This window comes from Camelus ferus, chromosome 6 (assembly GCF_009834535.1).
Source record: "Camelus ferus isolate YT-003-E chromosome 6, BCGSAC_Cfer_1.0, whole genome shotgun sequence".
NCBI classification, from domain to species: Eukaryota; Metazoa; Chordata; class Mammalia; order Artiodactyla; family Camelidae; genus Camelus; species Camelus ferus.
Window position 1 is genome coordinate 653,358 of NC_045701.1, and position 16,332 is coordinate 669,689.

The following is a 16,332-nucleotide window of genomic DNA, read 5'->3' on the forward strand; positions in this document are numbered from 1 at the left end:
CCTCCTGAGCGCATCAGCTCCCGTCAAATCCGGACATTCCCTTTTCTGCCCACGTCACTGTGTTTGTTCAAAGGAGAGAAGGTGGTCGGTGTCATTTCTTACCTCTCTGCAGTGGCGTCTTGGGTTTCTGTTCGCTGAACAACAGCGCAGGACTTTGTTGATTTTGAAAACAAGTGAACCTCACGACCATGGGAAATCTTCCTGGATGGAAGGCATTTCTCTGGCAGAACCAGGCCCTGGACATGGTATTTTGGAGTTCGCTGATGGTTGTAAATACAGAGGTCCCTGCTCTAATTTACAGGGAAAGTGACTGCAAGTAATTCTGTGTGAGTCTGGGAATCTCCTACCTGCGCTTCGCTGCAGTCACCATGGAGATGAAGAATGAGGCTGTGCTAGGATGTGCTGTTGGGGGCAGGGGTCTGGGGGGGCAAATGGGAAGGCACTGGCCAGAAATAGCTGGACATGGGGACCTCAGCTCTCGACTGCAGGAAGAGAGGACAGCTTGAAACCAGACTGAAGGCTCTGGACAGGCAAGTCAGTGGGGGAATGGCCGTCCAGAGACCCTCAGCTCTGAGCGACAGGGAGGGGTCTGTGGCTTGCAGGGGAGCCCTGCTCGGTAGAGCCAGTGGGCCTGGGGGTCCCACATCTCACTCCTCCTCAAGGGCCGACTTTTCAGTATTGGAACAGGAGTTCACTCTGCACGGAGCCCCATGGGGGTGGCTAGCAGTGTCCCCTGGGCTGCCCCCATCGTGGGCATGTGACTTTTTGCTGTGTAGAGGCAGCCAGCAGGGTCAGCCACCCTGCCGTGTGTGGGCAGGCGAGTGACAGAGGGTTCTTTTCTCAGATGTTCCCTGGATGGGTGGCCGGATTTCCCTACCCTCCTTACAGACAGGGCCCAGTTCCTTCAGGGAAAACCAAGCCGTCTCTGGAGCCCAGTGAGCGCTGGCCCGTGGAGGTGTGCGCACTTGCACCTGCCGGCACCTCATGGCCGAGCCTCCACCTCAGGCAGGGTGAGGGGACAGCCCAGTGGCTCACAACCCTATGAATATGCTCTGTCACATGGCAAAGGGGACTGTGCAAAGGGAACCAGGGCTCAGGCCACAAGCTGGGGAGGGGATCCTGGGCCATCTGGGTTGGCTTGGTGTGTCCACGTGGCCCCTTAGAAGTGGACAAGGCAGGCGGGGCGGTCAGGAAGATTCAAAGCATGAGGTTGCTGTTTAAAGCTGAGGGGCCACAGGCAGTCTAAGGTTAGGGCGCCCCAGACATCAGCCAGTGAGGAAGCGATCGGCACTCCCACATCCCACTCCCACGGGCGCTGAATTTGCGTCGACATGAGTGAGATGGACCCTGAGCCTCTGGGCGAGAGCCCAGCCTGGCCGTGTCGGGACCTCAGGTCCGCAGAGCCGTGGGACCCCCTATGAGTGTTGGCAAAGCCATGGAACTGTGTGGCCAGCTGTCACCGCGGCCGCGGGAAGCCACCGGGGCCTCGGCTGTGCTGAGACAGTGAGGTTCCCCTTTGTGAGCAGCACCTCCTCCATCATCAGCAGTTCCAAACCCTACCTGCTTCCTGCGGGCACAGGGGCCCCGTTCAGCCATAACGTTCCTTGGGGTTTGATCAACAACTTCCTTTTTATTTGTGATTACACTGTATGATACTGCCTCAGTTATTTTTAACCTTGTACAATACTCGTGTACAAATGTTAGCGCCTTCTAAGTAGGAGTCTCTCTAAATTATTTAAGATGCTCTGTAAATAGTGCATCGCTTACAGGTGCTGCCTGTTTCCTTCTGACCAAAACGAAGACAGGCACGACCGCCTGTGTGCACAGCCCACCGTAGCCGGTGTGTGAGGTTCCCAACGCATCACACCCTGCTTGCCGAGGCTGCTGCCCTTTGGAACGACCCCTTCCGTGTGTCCCCTCGAGACCCTTGCATGCCTCTTGTGCTCCAGCCTCAGTAGAGTAGAGGACAGCCTCGAACTTCTAAATGCTTCCATGGACCCTGACCCTGGGCCGGTCCACTCCGGGGCCTGTGTCCTGCAGGGTGGACCCCCAGACCCAGCCACCCTGAGCCTGCCATGTTTATCTGACTCCAAAGCCACCAGGGCTTCCAATATCTTCTGTCACTAGAAGCAATAACTAATTCTAAACTGTAGAGACAGGTCTGGACCAAAGCAGATTAGGTGATTCAGAGACAAGCCACACGTACAAGTTTCCCCAGATTGCAGGGTACCGTGGGGGCTGACACCCCCAAACCCTGGCTGATGGGTGGGCTCTGGGCTCAGGCAGGATCGGGCCAGCCTTCAGAGACGCGATGCTCTGTCTGCAGCTGATAGAAATCCTGCACCATCGTCCCAGGAATGTATTACAGTGTCTACATATGTAGAAGGGAAAAAGGAACCTCTACTTGTCTGGTTAAGAGACCCAGGCTCACGGAGACTCAGAAAACACCCAGGACCCTCTGGTTGGGGGAAGTGGTGAGGAGTCCTGAGCCAGCTGGTGCCACTGGAGCCAAAGCACAGGGCTATGAACATCAGGTTTTGAACTTCACCTGGGGCCTGTTTTGTCACTCTATAGCACGGCTCTTCATTTCCCATCTGAAGCAGGGAGTCAGATGGGTACCCCCTGCATCTGGCTCTGGGCCACTGGTTCCCTTGGCCTCCTGGCTTTCTCCAGAAGGGCTGAGACCCAGGACAGAGGCCTCAGCTGACAAGTGGGTGTGGAAGGGACCAGAAAATGGACAGAGTGTCAGGTGTCCGGGCAGCAGAACAAGGGAATCCCCCTGGTGTCCCTGGGACGGTGCACTGGGTCTGGTGTCCCAGCCAGCGGGGCCTCTGAGCACAGGTCGCTGGCGGGGAAGAAAAGTGGGCAGGGGGATCCAGATGAGGGGAGCTGTGTAGCAACTTGGGGCAAGGATGCAGATGCCAAAGCTGGGCCTGTCCGACAGGGAGCTCAGGAGGGACTCAGCTGCTGCTTTGGGAGGTGGCAGGAGGTGAGGGGATGGGGTACCCCGACCCTGGCTCCTGAAGCACCCCTCCCCTCCCTTCCTACTTGGGTACCACAGAGCGCCCCTCACTCCATCCTGTCTTGGCCTACCTGTGCCCCACATACACCCCGATGCTTCCCTCCCCATTGCCCGACCTCGAGCCTCCCTGCCTGCCTTCGACCATCCCCAGCACCCCCATCCTGCCGTGACCTACCTGCACCTGGGGCTCCATCCTGCTTCCCTCCTGGGGACTGGCCTTCTTGGACATGTGCATCCCCTGGCAAGCTCTGGAGCCCTGAAGTACCTGAAGTAACCGTAAGTTAAGGAAAAGAATAAAGTTCAATGATAAAGAAAATTTCTATAATTTTATTCATTGAATAATGTTTTTTACGTTTAGATATAAAATATGCATATCTGTGAATGCATGAATGTATTTTGGGTTTTTATGTAATAAAATTACATATTAACATTTTATTTCTTTAAAAAACTTAAGCATTGTGGCAAAATGTTAGCATTTAAAAATCTTTCTTTTAAGAAATCAAATAATATACAAATGCTTTAAGTTTCTTTTTCACCTTTCCTTTATCCCATTCCCTTCCTCCCATCCAAAGAGGTAACTGTTACCTGAAGTCAGCGTTGTTCTACTTTCCCAGCTGTTTCTTTTTCGCCAGTCCCGCGGCCTGGCGAGGGTGGGGCTCCGGCGAAAGGATGAGGGGAGGGTTCCCCTCCCGATCTCAGAAAACTCCCAAAACAGCAGCGGCCTGCCCAGCTGCCGCTGCCTCAGGCGGCCGCGAACCATTCAAAGGGCCCGCGAACCATTCAAAGCGCCCGCGCTGAGGTACCCGGCGCTCGCGATTGGCTGAGCCGGACTAGCGCCCCTGGGCGGGGCCGACCCCCACGCAGCGGCCGCGGGTCCCGCCCCCACGCAGCGGCCGCGGGTCCCGCCCCGCTGGTGCGCATGCGCGCAGTCCACAGGAAAAGAGTCTGCGCACACTCCGTCAGGCCTCCGACCCGCGCGGCGGCTCGCTCCTCTGTCCGCGGAGGCTTGTCGGCTCGGTGAGACAGCAAGAGCTGCGGCCGGCAGGAGGCTGTGCGGACCCAAGGCGGCTGCGGTGTCGCCGGCCTGTGGAAAATGCCACGAGGCGGCGCTTCGGTTCGTTGCTGAAGTGACGGCCGTTCCCCGCCCCCCCCACCCCTGAACCCCCTGCGACCGCCGGGGAACAGCCCGCCCACGCAGGGAGTACCGCACCGAGACGCTTCGGCGGGAACGAGGCCGACGGCCGGCTGTGCCGGTTGCGCCCCTGAGGTGAGTGCGGGCGGCGGCGGCGGCGGGGCGCGGGGCGCGGGGCGCGGGAAGGACGGGGGTTGCGGCGGCTGCCGCCCCGGGTCCCCGCGGGGGAGGGAGGCCGCGCGGGCCTCTGCGGGGCGGGGAGGGCCGGCGCCGGCAGTCTGGGCGCCGGGGGCCACGGCTGTGGGCGCGGTGAGCACCCCGGAGCCCTTGTCGCTCCCCACCCTGAGCACCCCGGAGCCCTTGTCGCTCCCCACCCCTCCCGCGGCCCCAAAGTTGTGCCCCCGCCGCTTGGGCGCTCCGGCGACGGGCGCGGAAGCCTCCGTGGCGCTCGGGCCGCCGCCGAGCCCGCCCCGCGCCCGGACTCTCGGAGTCGCCCGCGCCCTGCGGGGCCGGAGCGGGCTGGTGCCCGTGCCTCCCGCCGTTCCCCCCGGTGATCTGACTCCTTTATAATTTGGAAAAACTCCCATTCTCACAAGGTGGGTTCTTTTTTCCATTGTAGGAAATTATAACTCTCCTTTGACAATTTTGTTTTCTAGTAGTTTCTTTGACGTGACAAAGGGATTTTATGTTTTGGAAAGGCTAAGCCAACCAAATGCATAGTGACATTTAGGTCCAAGGCCAAAAAAATCAGTTTCTTCCTAGCACCGATTATGCTGTGGACATGAAAAGCGTAAAAGTAGCAAAGAGAGGCACCCTTCGTTACAGATCTTTAGGGTGCTTAGTGGCTCGTTTGGCTAGCATAGGAGTTACAGAGAGACAGGAAAGACATCGCCTAATGTGTTCTGAAAGGTGGCTTTTTGTACAACTGTATACTCTGTCCTTCAGATTCTTTGAGGTTGCTTTTATGGAATGTAAAATTGAGTGTGTAAATACGTGTATTTATGTGTAATGTATATTTTGTAGCCTATAAATATGTGTATGTTGAATGGAATATATTCCATTCAGTATATCACAGTAACTAATGACCATGGAGAGAATTAGTTTTCTCAAATAAAGATAGCCTATGAGTAGCTTTCTTTCTGGAATAAATAAAATAAGCTTTTCATCCTCAGTATCTTTGCTTTACCTTTGAAAATACTTCACCTTATTTACACCACTAAGTGCAGGTTGATTGAAGATGACACAGATCTTACCAGCAGTGATAAAGACAGATACCAGGAAGTCTAACTGCCTTGTATTCATTCTAGGTTAGACAGTTTGGTCCTTTTACAGCTTATCAGTTCCAACCGTCTTTTCTAAAAAGTAGTAAGTTGACTTTCTCAATGATGTGCTTGAGTATCCTGAGGGTGAAACGAACATTTCTTAGCCATTTTCCCATGGCAAGAATGTCCTGTAGGCGTTGCATTGGACAAATTAGGGGAATTTCAGCTTTTCTGTATCTGCTGTTCTATCTCCTTCTCAAATTTGAGGGACTTTTGCATGTCTTGGCTCAACAACTGACAGGTGCGTTGTCCAGCCATGTTTTTTGTGAAGGCTCTTAAAAAAGAAATCTTCCTGAAAAAAAAAAAAAAAAAAACCCTAAAGATCCATGGAAACTCACTGAAGGTTTTTGAGCAGGTGAGTGAAAGAGTAAACTCCATGACTTAAGATAAATTGAGAGCAGTGTTTACTACTATGTGTTCCCAGGACCATTCATCAACAGAGCTTCTTCAAAAGAATCTCCCAGGTCAAATCAACGGGGAAAGTACTGGGTTTCTTTACTGTGATTCTTTAAGACATTAGTATATTAATGGGCATTTTGATGTCCAAAAGGAAAATAGCATTTCTCAAACCTATTTGACCATGGAACCCTTTCTAGGAAAATAAGGCATGGATCACGAATTCCATATACTTGGGCCAGTCTGTCTACAAACTGATATATGTAAGATGGGTACTGGTGTATAATTTTAAATAACTTACGTGATTTACAGCCTAATTCTTTGTTCCCAAATTGGTAGCAGTGCAAGGTCTCTCTCCATTTTCCCCATGAGTGTGTCTGTGTTTTGCAGTCTTCTACTGCCAAGGAGTTCGATGGTGGTGGAACGTGGAATGACGCTTCCCTGGCCCTCTGTGTCATCTGCGTACACTGGGCACCTGCTGAGCTGTGCTAGTTGCTGTGTGGTCCTGGGGAGCCGGCCTGCACAGCTGTTGCTGAGAGCTGTCTCATCAGATCCAGTGACTTTATTCCTTCCCTACTATACTCAGAGTGATGGAATCATTTCACTGATCTGTTCCCTGCTGAGGCGCAAGAAGTTCTGTGTGACTCTACCAGGCTGGGTCTTAGAGATGCGATTTAGCAGTTCTGTGAGGGCTTCCTGATTCCTCTTGTTTTCTATGCAGGAAACGGTGCACATGTCCTATACATCTCATTGTTTTGGGCTTTCCCCATGAGATTTCCCCCTAAATCTTTATGCCGTGGATTGTTTTTGTTTCCTACAAAACTGAATGTTTAAAACTCATAGGCAACAAACAGCTCTGTTATTCCTCATATTCTTCTGTAGCTTCTGTTCTCTGAGGAAATGATGTGTCTCTTAAGACAGCTTAAGACGGAGAAAGATAGAGGCAAGAAATATGTGGGGGTAAAAAATCAATGATTATTTCAAAGATACTCCCTACCAAACTTCTTAATATCCTATGGAAAATGCTGATCTAAAGAACAGAGGGTTAACAACTCATGAAGAAGAGTAGGTGTGTGATAGGAATGCTGTCTCAAGTTTTGAGTATCATGTGTGTTTGATGACAGTCATAGCCCTCAGTAAGTAAGTGATGAGTAACTCATTGTCTTTGTGGTCCTTTGTGCAGTCCTCCCGTACATGGACTCATGAAAAGCGTCTTGCTGTTGGGAAGTCTTCCTCCCTCCTATGAAGAAGGCCGGGCTCGCTTGCTGAAGAGATGGGGATCCACCTAGAGCCAGCGCCAAGCAACAGACACGTGCGTGAGTCAGCCCCAGCTGCGCCGCCCGCTGGCTGCAGGCGCAGAAGTGACCTTAGTTGAGACCGCAGACTGCCCCGATGCGCCTCCACCAAGGGGTTAACATGGGCCATAAGCAAATAAAGTGGTTCTCTAACACATTTTTAATAACTCCTGGTAAACATGCAGAGTAGAGGAGGAAGAAAGGTGAAACAATATGTGCGGAATAAAGATAGAAGAGAGGAAGGGTGAAATGTGATTAGGGCCATTTCTGTTCTTCAGGGACCTCCAAAATCATGGCCAGGCATGTGCGCAGACCCGTGGTAGATGGGCACTTGGCCTCATACCGTCCTTGTGGATTTTTGAGAATGACTGCCACTGTCGTTCTCATTGATTCGCGGGGTTGTCCTGTTGTCACTGATGAATTCAAAAACAGTTATCTTAGTAAAGCACATTCTCAGGTACTAGACTCAACTAAATTCCTGATTAGATAGATTTTCGTAAAGATTTCCTGAAAGCAGTGAGATAAATGTCTTAAAACCAAAAAATGTCAAAACTGCAAAGGGATTGGGAGAGGCTTATAGCTCAGTGGTTCAGTGCGTGCTTACTGCCCGTGAGGTCCTGGGTTCAAGCCCAAGTACCTCCGTTAACGTAAAAAACAAACAAACATACAAACAAACCAACCTACTTACCTGCCCCACCAAATTCAGAGTCTCATGACCCGTGTCCCCAGGTTCTGAATCTAATCTCATCCTTATGAAATGCACTGCTGCCAATTAGCTGATGACCTAGGCTCAGACAGCCCTAGCTCAGAGTTCTCAGAGGAACTTCTGCTGGCTGCAGTAACTGGTTTTTTACATATTTAGTTTACATCCATGATTAATTTTGACAGTAGTCCTAAAATTTAGATGTTGTTCTTATTCTCATTTTAGAGATGAGGGAACTGAAAGCAAGCTAAAATAGCTGGCCAGAGGTAACACAGCTGGTGCACCGGGGCCCAGGAGCTGGCAGTCTGGAAAGGTGGTTTCACATCAAACCAAGTCCTGTTTCTCCTCCCTGATGCAGGTTCTTTTCAACCTGTTTCAAAGGCACTGGAAACCTGTGGTACCTTAGGTACCATTAAGCAGGAAAACAGGGGATGGGGAACAAAAGGCAGTGCTCTGGGCCCCTCACTCTAGTTTCAGCCTGAGCACATCTCACATATATGAGTCCCACTTAAAGTTTTGTTTGAAACAATTTCCAAACACTGTATTATACCCTAACGTCTCCTAATGCTGTACTAGCAACTTCCTGCAGTCAGAGCTGCCTTGTCCTTTCTTTGGTCTCAGGACAGTATGAAAGCTGCCCTGACGTGGAGCAGGTGGAGATCACTGCTCTTGGGATGTGATTTGGGCTCCAGAACTGCACTGTCCGAGCATCTCCCATGAGCCCTGGCAGCCCTGCTGCCTTTCCCACCAAAGCCAGTTACATGGTTCCCACACCCTGCAGCCCCCTCCCTGTCAGTAGTGATGTCACCTTCATCAGGAGTGGCCGCGCGCTTCCCAGAGGGAAGGGGTGTCTTCTCCCCGGAGCTGGAGGTGGTTCTCAAGGAGAGAAACCTGAAACACATGAGGGCGCAGTGGGGTGTTCTTTTCCGAATGGCACAGTTAGAAATCATTTCATATGTAAGTCTTGGATCTAAAACCTGTAAGAGAATTCTGAGAAAAATTCAGAGTTGATTAAAAAAATGAGTCTACAAATCAGTTTTCTCTAAGAAATAGTGATACTTTCATGAGTACTTTGGGTACAGATTTTAAAATTCTTTTTCATCAGTGGGTTAAAATTATAATTTGTGACCTTGTTCAATAGCTAATGTTTTTGTAACGATGGTTACGTGTTTAAAACTAGGACAATTTTCAAGTGATCTATGAAGGATTCTTGAGATGAATCTATATTCTCTTACTAAATTTCATTTGTTTGTTTTTGTTTCATTTTCTTCAGTTTTATTGAGATAAATTGACATACAGCATTTACGAAAATTCATAAAGCATCCAATAGACAAAAACCTGAGAAATTTACTTCTTAAGTGAGGAAATATGTGAAAGTTCAGAAGCGGAGATTTCTGTGATTTTTCTTGTGAAGGAAGGAAGCAGCTGGAGAGGAGACGTGTCTGCACTGCCTCATCTCATGCTGGCTGTCGGGTTGAGCTTGGGGCAGAGCTGTGATCTGATTAGGCCTGTTGTGTCTCTGTTTGGATGTTCTGGAATCTTTTCCTAGCCCCCCTCACCCTGCAGCGGGGGTGACATAGGAGCCGAGTGTCCTTGTGAGGGACCACAGCTGGCAGAGGAAGGCCAGTGTATGTAGAGCCGTGGGTGCTCATCTTGCCCGAGCCACCGCAATGTGCCAGCAGTGACCAGAGGAGCTGGGTGGTGGTGTCATTCTGTGATGATGAAATGATGGGACCTCCGCCGCAGTTCACACTCCCTCAGTGATTAGGCTGAGAGTTGAGCCTCGGCTGTCAGACCCCCAAAGCTCAGGTTCTGTTCTGTCCCATCAACCTACTCTTAGCTCTCTGTGGTTCAGTCTCCTGGATGGGAAAGGAGAAATGCCTCTACTGCTCTCAGTTTCCCACTTAACGACCCACCACCTCCCCTCACCCCACCAGGTCAGTGACTCTGCCACACCAGGGGAGCGTGTTTAAGATGTGCACTTGAAAAACCTGGACCATCATGGCTAGTACCTCAGGTTTCAGGTTCAAAGTGGGGACCGTGCCCCACAAGGCATGACGATGAGAGGTCTCATTACCTGTTTTGTGAAGTCCTCTTCTGATTGTGAGCTGGTGGCATTAGGTGGGCCAAGAAGGCTTGGGGCTAGACAGCGTGATAAGTTATAAGCCGTCATCTGATTGAATGAGGAGTGTTGCTCAGTGTTGTGGAGCACTCGAAAAAGGTGTCTCAGGAGGTCAACATTGGCTCTTGGCAGCTGGTCCCAAAGCGTACAGACAGGAAAATGCACTTTTAAGCAAAGCACGTCGTTTTGCTTAGAAAATGGAAATACAGAGACAGAGAACAGAGTACGTGATTGTAAACCACGCACACAGTCCTCTCTCGCAGAGTTCTAAGCATGAATGCACACAGAAATGTTTCATTGATTTCAATTTCTGGACCAGATACTGACTTCTGTGGTTAAGTATTTGAAAAATTAAGATTATAACACTGGCAGATTCGTTCTCTGGCATCTCTGTTTTGACCAGTGGATTTCATCTGCAGCAGTTCCGTGTCTTCAGCAGGTGTTAACTGGTCTGGAGTCCATATTAATAAGATTAGGATAAAAACAGGAATTGAGTAACAGCAGGAGTGCATGCATCTGTTTTCCAGGTGGCTTCTGTGGGTAGCAGATGCAGCCCTTTGACACTGGTCATTGCTTTAGTAGACAAAGCTGTGAACTATGAGCTGATATTTTCCTAAGAGGATGTTGGTTGTGTTTTCGGGGTGTGACCGTCATTACCTCCGGGTTGCAGTTATTTTTCCCTCCGCATTCCGTTTATCAAGGACTGGCTGTAAAAATACTTCCTTCGATGTTCTGAAAAAAATCCTTCCGTAGATTAAAAAAAAAGATATATGTTATTATTATAAATACATACTGGAGAAGTAACAGAGAAAACATTAAGTTGAAAAATTCCGTTCAGGCCTCGCTTCCTTCGCAACTGCCAGTCTGTGACCCAGGCAGAGCTGGGCTTTGATTCTACAGACTTGCACACCCTTCTGGAAGGAGGGGCTTGGACTCTCTCCGTCTAAAACTAGAAGCATCACAGTAGAGTCTGGATGGCAGTGACGATGATGAGAAAGCCCCCACCACCAGCTGGGCCTTGCTCTCTGTGTCCGTGTTAGCACTAGTCCCGGCTGACAGGGTCTGGTGGCCACCCATCCCGAATCTTGCGAGTGCCTGAGAAGCAGTGCGCACACCCATGTTACTTGTTTACTTCAGACAGTGCTTGCTCTTAATTCAAGGGAGAAAGGTTCTCACACTCTTGCACACGTATTACGAGAGAACTGGGCTTTTTGACGTGAGGTGTGCATGCTTCGTGGGGAAAGACTACTCGTAATAGCTTCAGTCTTCTTTTTTAAACTGTATGAAAGTTCAGTTTGCAGCCTTTTAGGCAGCAGGTGCTAAAAACATACAAAAATCCCCGGTGGGTACCTACATGTTACCCCTTACAGCTCCTTGAATGGAACATATTTTTCCAAATAGGATACTTAAAATTTAGATGTATTGGAACTTCAGGCCTCTGAGTGTCAGGGCTAGAGGTACGCAAATGTAAGCTTCCTAAGTGGGGGCCTGGAAAATGTGTCACTTTAGAGGGCCGATGAATAATTTTTAAAGTATAGTCAGAGACAATAGGTCAATTTCTGGTGTACAAGCCTTTCTATCACAGAAATGGGCCTATTAAAATTTAAGAAGTAGTAATTTTTTTCCCCTGGTGGGTAAGGTGGTAATTGCGTTTATTTATGTATTTACTGATGGAGATTCTGAGGAATGAACCCAGGACCTCGTGCATGCTAAGCATTCACTCTACTGCTGAGCTATACTCTCCCCACCCCTGAAGTTGTCATGTTTTGTGCCAGACTGGGGACAGTTTTGCATCACCTTGCACCAGCCCCGCCCACCACGCCCCAGAGGAGCCTCGGACACTGGGGTGTATATCCGTGCGCTGCTCGGGATCCCTGTCTGGTGGCTGTGAGCATGATGACGTGAGCGCAGACCGCCCCACCCCCAGTGGGGTGAGGAGTGAGGGGGTCAGCTCGGGTTAGGGGTGCAGTGAGGGGGGGGCTCCCCCGGGGAGTCAGGTTGAGGAGTGAGGGGCTGCCCAGAGTGGAAGTCACCTGGCTGAAGTGTGAGGGGGCCATCCCGGGGTAAGGGGCGCTCGGAATAGGGGAACCCGGTTGAGGGATGGGGGCTCATCCTGGGGTGAGGGGTGAGGGGACCATCTCAGGATGATGGGTGGACCCAGGGTGAAGCATGAGGGGTCAGCTTGTTTGCAGGGGCTGTAAGTTAGAAGCTAGTGGGGTGGAGTGTGGGGTGGGGACCTCAATATGAGGAGGAGCCTTGTCCTGGGGATCATGTCAGGGATGAGGCCTGGCTGGGGGGTGTGGGGGCCGTGACAGGGCTGGAGGTGTTGTGTGGCGGCCAGCAGGGGGGATTGGAACTGTGGGGTGTGGCCTGGCCCAGGGCCAGTGGTGGTTCTGATTGGGTGCTGGGGTGGAGGGGACCCTGTCGGTGTCTGGGTTGGGGGGGCATTTGGGGTGGGAACTTGGCTGGCCAGTCCTGGGCCACGGGGTGGAGCAGCCCCACCGCCCCACGGCCTGGCCTCGCATGGCCGGGCTCGGCCCCACTGGCCACGTCCCGTAGTGCGGGAGCCCCAGCCCGATTGTCACTGCTACTGGCAGAGGGCGGGGGAGGGGCGTGGACGAGGACGCGCACGCGCGAGGGCGCGGGAGCCCGCCCAGAGCCTGTGGGAGCTGGGCCGGAGCCGGGTGCTCCTGGACCAGCTTCCCGAGGAGGAACACGGCCCGGGGTCTGGGCCGCCAGGTGCCTTCGCCTCGGCTGCTGTCGCCTGGCAGGTAAGGGGGCGCTGGTGGGGGCGCGCAGGTCGGGGAGCCGGTGGTTGAGGCCTGGGCTGCGCTGGGGAGGCGCACAGGGAGGGCTGCGCAGGTGAGGCCCGGGCCACGCAGCCCGTCGGGACCCTGACGCGGGTCCGGGCTGCCGCCCTGGTTCATGGTGCATCGCCCCCGCCATTAGTAGTCACTGAACCCCGGTGTCTTCATCGCCGCTCACACGTGGGTTTGGGAAAGTGGGAGCAGCCCCGGGAGGTGGGAGGGCGCTGGGCTGGCCTTGGAGCATCTCCGACTGGCCCTCAGGCCATGGCCTTCCTGCTCAGGTGGACCTGCCTGGCGACTGCGGGCCGCCTTGGACCCTCCAGGTTGGAATGAGAGACGAGGCGCGGGGCTTTGGGAACTTGTCGGCCTGCCGCCGAGATCAAAATCTTTTGGCAAGTCCAGTTTTGTTTAGTCTCCAAATGTTTTCACAGTGGCTGCGCCAAACTACATTGCCACCAGCAGTGTAGGAGGGTCCCCTTCTCTCCACAGCCTCTCCAGCACTTCTCCTTTGTGGACTTTTGTTGAATGATGGCCTTTCTGACTGTGTGTGTGAGGTGATAGTTACCTCACTGTAGTTTTGACTTGCATTTCTCTGATAAAGGTATTGAGCATTTTTTTTCATGTGCCTGTTGGCCATTTGTGTCTTCATTGGAGAAATGTGTGTTCGGGTCTTCTGCCCATGTTTGGATTGGGGTGCTTGTTTTTTGGGTTTTAAGTTGTACGAGCCGATTATGTAGTCTGGAAATTAGCCTTTGTCAGTCGAATCATTTGCAAGTATTTTCTCCCATTCAGTATGTTATCTTTTTGTTTTGCTTACGGTTCCCTTTGCCGTGTGGAAGCTTGTGAGTTCTGCTAGGTCCCACGTGTGTGTTTGCTTGTGGTTTTCTTTCTGGTGCTGGGGCAGACTGCCCTAGGAGAACATTGCTGAGATGTATGTGAGATAATGTGTTGCCTATGTTTTCTTCTTAGAGGTTTATAGATTCTGGTCTTCTGTTTAAGTCTTTAAGCCATTATGAGTTTATTTTTGTGTACGGTGTTAGGCAGTCATCTAACTTCATTGATTTCCATGCAGCGGTCCAGTTTTCCCTACAGCCTTTGCTGAAGAGACTGTCTTCCCTCCATGGTATGTTCTTGCCTCTTTCGTCAAAGACTAATTGGCCAAAAGTTTGTGGGTTTATTTCTGGGGTCTCATTTGTGTTCCATTGATCCATATGTCTGTTTTTGTAACAATACCGTGCTGTTTTGATTGTAGGTCTGTAGTACTGTCTGAAGTCTGGGAGGGTTATTCCTCCAGCTTTGTTCTTTTTCTTGAGTAATGCTTCCGTAATGCTGGGTCTTCTCTGATTCCATGTAAATTTTAAGATGATTTTTTCTAGTTCTGTGAAAAATGTCCTGGGTGATTTGGTAGGGATCTGCATTCAGTCTGTTGATGCCTCAGGGCAGGTATGGCCATTTTAACAATACTCTTCCAATTACAAGGACATGGGCTATCTTTCAGTTTCTCTAAGTCCTCTTTAATTCCCTTAAGTGTTTTATGGGTCTCTGCGTGTAAGTCTTTCATGTCCTTGGGTAGATTTATTCCTAATATTTTATTTTTTGGATTTGAAATTTTAAAAGGGAGTATTACATTCATGTGAAGAAATGCCACTGATTTCTGGAGGTTGATGTTGTATTCTGCTACCTTGCCAAATACTTTAATTAGCTTTAGTCATTTTTGTGTGGAGCCTTAAGAATTTTCTGTAGATAGTATCGTGTAATCTGCATAGAATGACAATTTTACCTCTTCTCTTTCAATTTGGACCCCTTTTATTTCTTTTTGTTGTCTAGCTGCTATGGCTAGGACTTCCACTGCTATATTGAATAAAAGGGGTGAGAGTGGGCATCTTTGTCTTGTTCCAGATTTTAGTGGCATATTTTTCAGTTTTTCACTGTTTAGTACTGTGTTAGCTGTAGGTTTTTCATAAATAGCTTTTATTATGTTCAGATATGTTTCCTCTATGCCCACTTTATTATAAGCTTTTATCATAAATGGCTGAATTTTGTTTTGCTTTTTCATCATCCGTTGAGATGACCACGTGGTTTTTGTCCTTTATTTTGTGAAGTGGTATGTCACATTGATTCATTTGTGTATTTTGAACTATCCTTGTGTCCCTGGGATGAATCCAGCTTGATTATGTTGTATGATGTTTTTTATGTGTTGTTGGATTCTGTTTGCTAACATTTTGTGGATGATTTTTAGATGTATGTTCATCAGTGATATTGACCTGAAATTTTCGTTTTTGGTAGTGTCTTTGTTTTGTTTTGGTATATGGGTGATGGTTCATAGAATGAGTTTAGGAGTATTCTTTCCTTTTCAGTCTTTTTAGAATTTGAACAGAATCGGTATGAGTTCTTTGTATGTTTTGTAAAATTCCTGAGTGAAGCCATCTCGTCTGGACTTTTGTTTGCAGGGGGGTTTTTGCTAATTTCTAATTATTGCTAATTGTTTCATTTCTAGTGATCAGTCTGTTCTAGTGGTGTATTTCTTCTTCTATCATGGTGGACTGTATGTTTTCAGAAACTTGTCCATTTCTTCTAGGTTGTCCAATTTGTTTCCATGTAGTTGTTTTAGTATTCTGTTATGATATTTTGTTTCTGTGTGATACTGGTTTTAGGAGCTTAGTTTTTAAATGTTTTTAAGATTGGCCTAGCAAAATTCACATTCAGTAAAGCAATGGTTTATCTCTAGTAAACCGACTAACTTGATTATTTTTACTATCTTGAGCCTTTGCCCAAAAATCTAGTGTGATCCTCACATCCCTTCTGAAAGGTTTTGTTTCAGAGAGGGCTTAGAAGCAAGACAGGAGCTGTGGTTGTTCCTAGGAAAACATGGTGGGTGCAAATGGACATGCTCATTGAGGGGGTTGTACACAATTCATTCACCTAGTAACTGTGATGTGTTAATTTATTCATTGATCTATCTTGACATCATAGCATCTCTCTGGACATTTCTTCCTGTTATACTGATGTACATGTCTCTTTTTTTTTTTTTTTTTTTACCAATACCATACTGTCTTTATTACTTTAGTTGTATAGTAAGTCTTGAAATCAAACAGTGTAAGTCTTCCAACTTAGTTTTTTTCCAAAATTGTTTCAACTGTTCTAGGTCTAGTCTTCTTTAATTTCTTCCAGCAATATTTTATATGTTTCAGAGTAGAGCTCTCTCGCATATTCTGTAGAATTTATTCCTGAGTAGTTACTATTTTCATGCAGTATAGTTGATTTTTATACACTGACCTTCTGTCTTGCAGCTTTGCTAAATTCACATAGTAGTTCTAATACCATTTTTTTGTCGATTTCTTAGAATTTTCTATTTGGAACATATCTGTGAATGAAGAAAGTTTTATATTTTCCTTTTATTCATATATATGATTGTGTGTGTGTGTGTGTGTGTGTATTTTCTTTAAATTTTTTTTTTTGCTTTATTTCACTGGCCACAATCTGTAGTATATTTTGAATAGAAGTAGTGAGAGGCCCTTGCTGTGTTCTCAGTC

The 16,332-nt window shown here is 49.1% G+C and overlaps 1 long non-coding RNA gene across 21 annotated transcripts in view; it reads left to right on the top strand.

Moving 5' to 3' along the window:
* The first annotated feature begins 3,966 nt into the window (after positions 1 to 3,966).
* The window catches only part of LOC116664044, a 42,563-nt gene continuing 30,197 nt past the window's right edge, over positions 3,967 to 16,332 (top strand). For 16 of the 21 annotated variants that reach the window (XR_004320329.1, XR_004320318.1, XR_004320320.1 and 13 more), the window contains exons 1-2: positions 3,967 to 4,289; positions 7,056 to 7,188. This is a non-coding gene — a long non-coding RNA (uncharacterized LOC116664044). The remainder of the gene's footprint in view (positions 4,290 to 7,055; positions 7,189 to 16,332) is intronic. The other 5 variants (XR_004320324.1, XR_004320319.1, XR_004320322.1 and 2 more) reach the window with 1 other exon arrangement.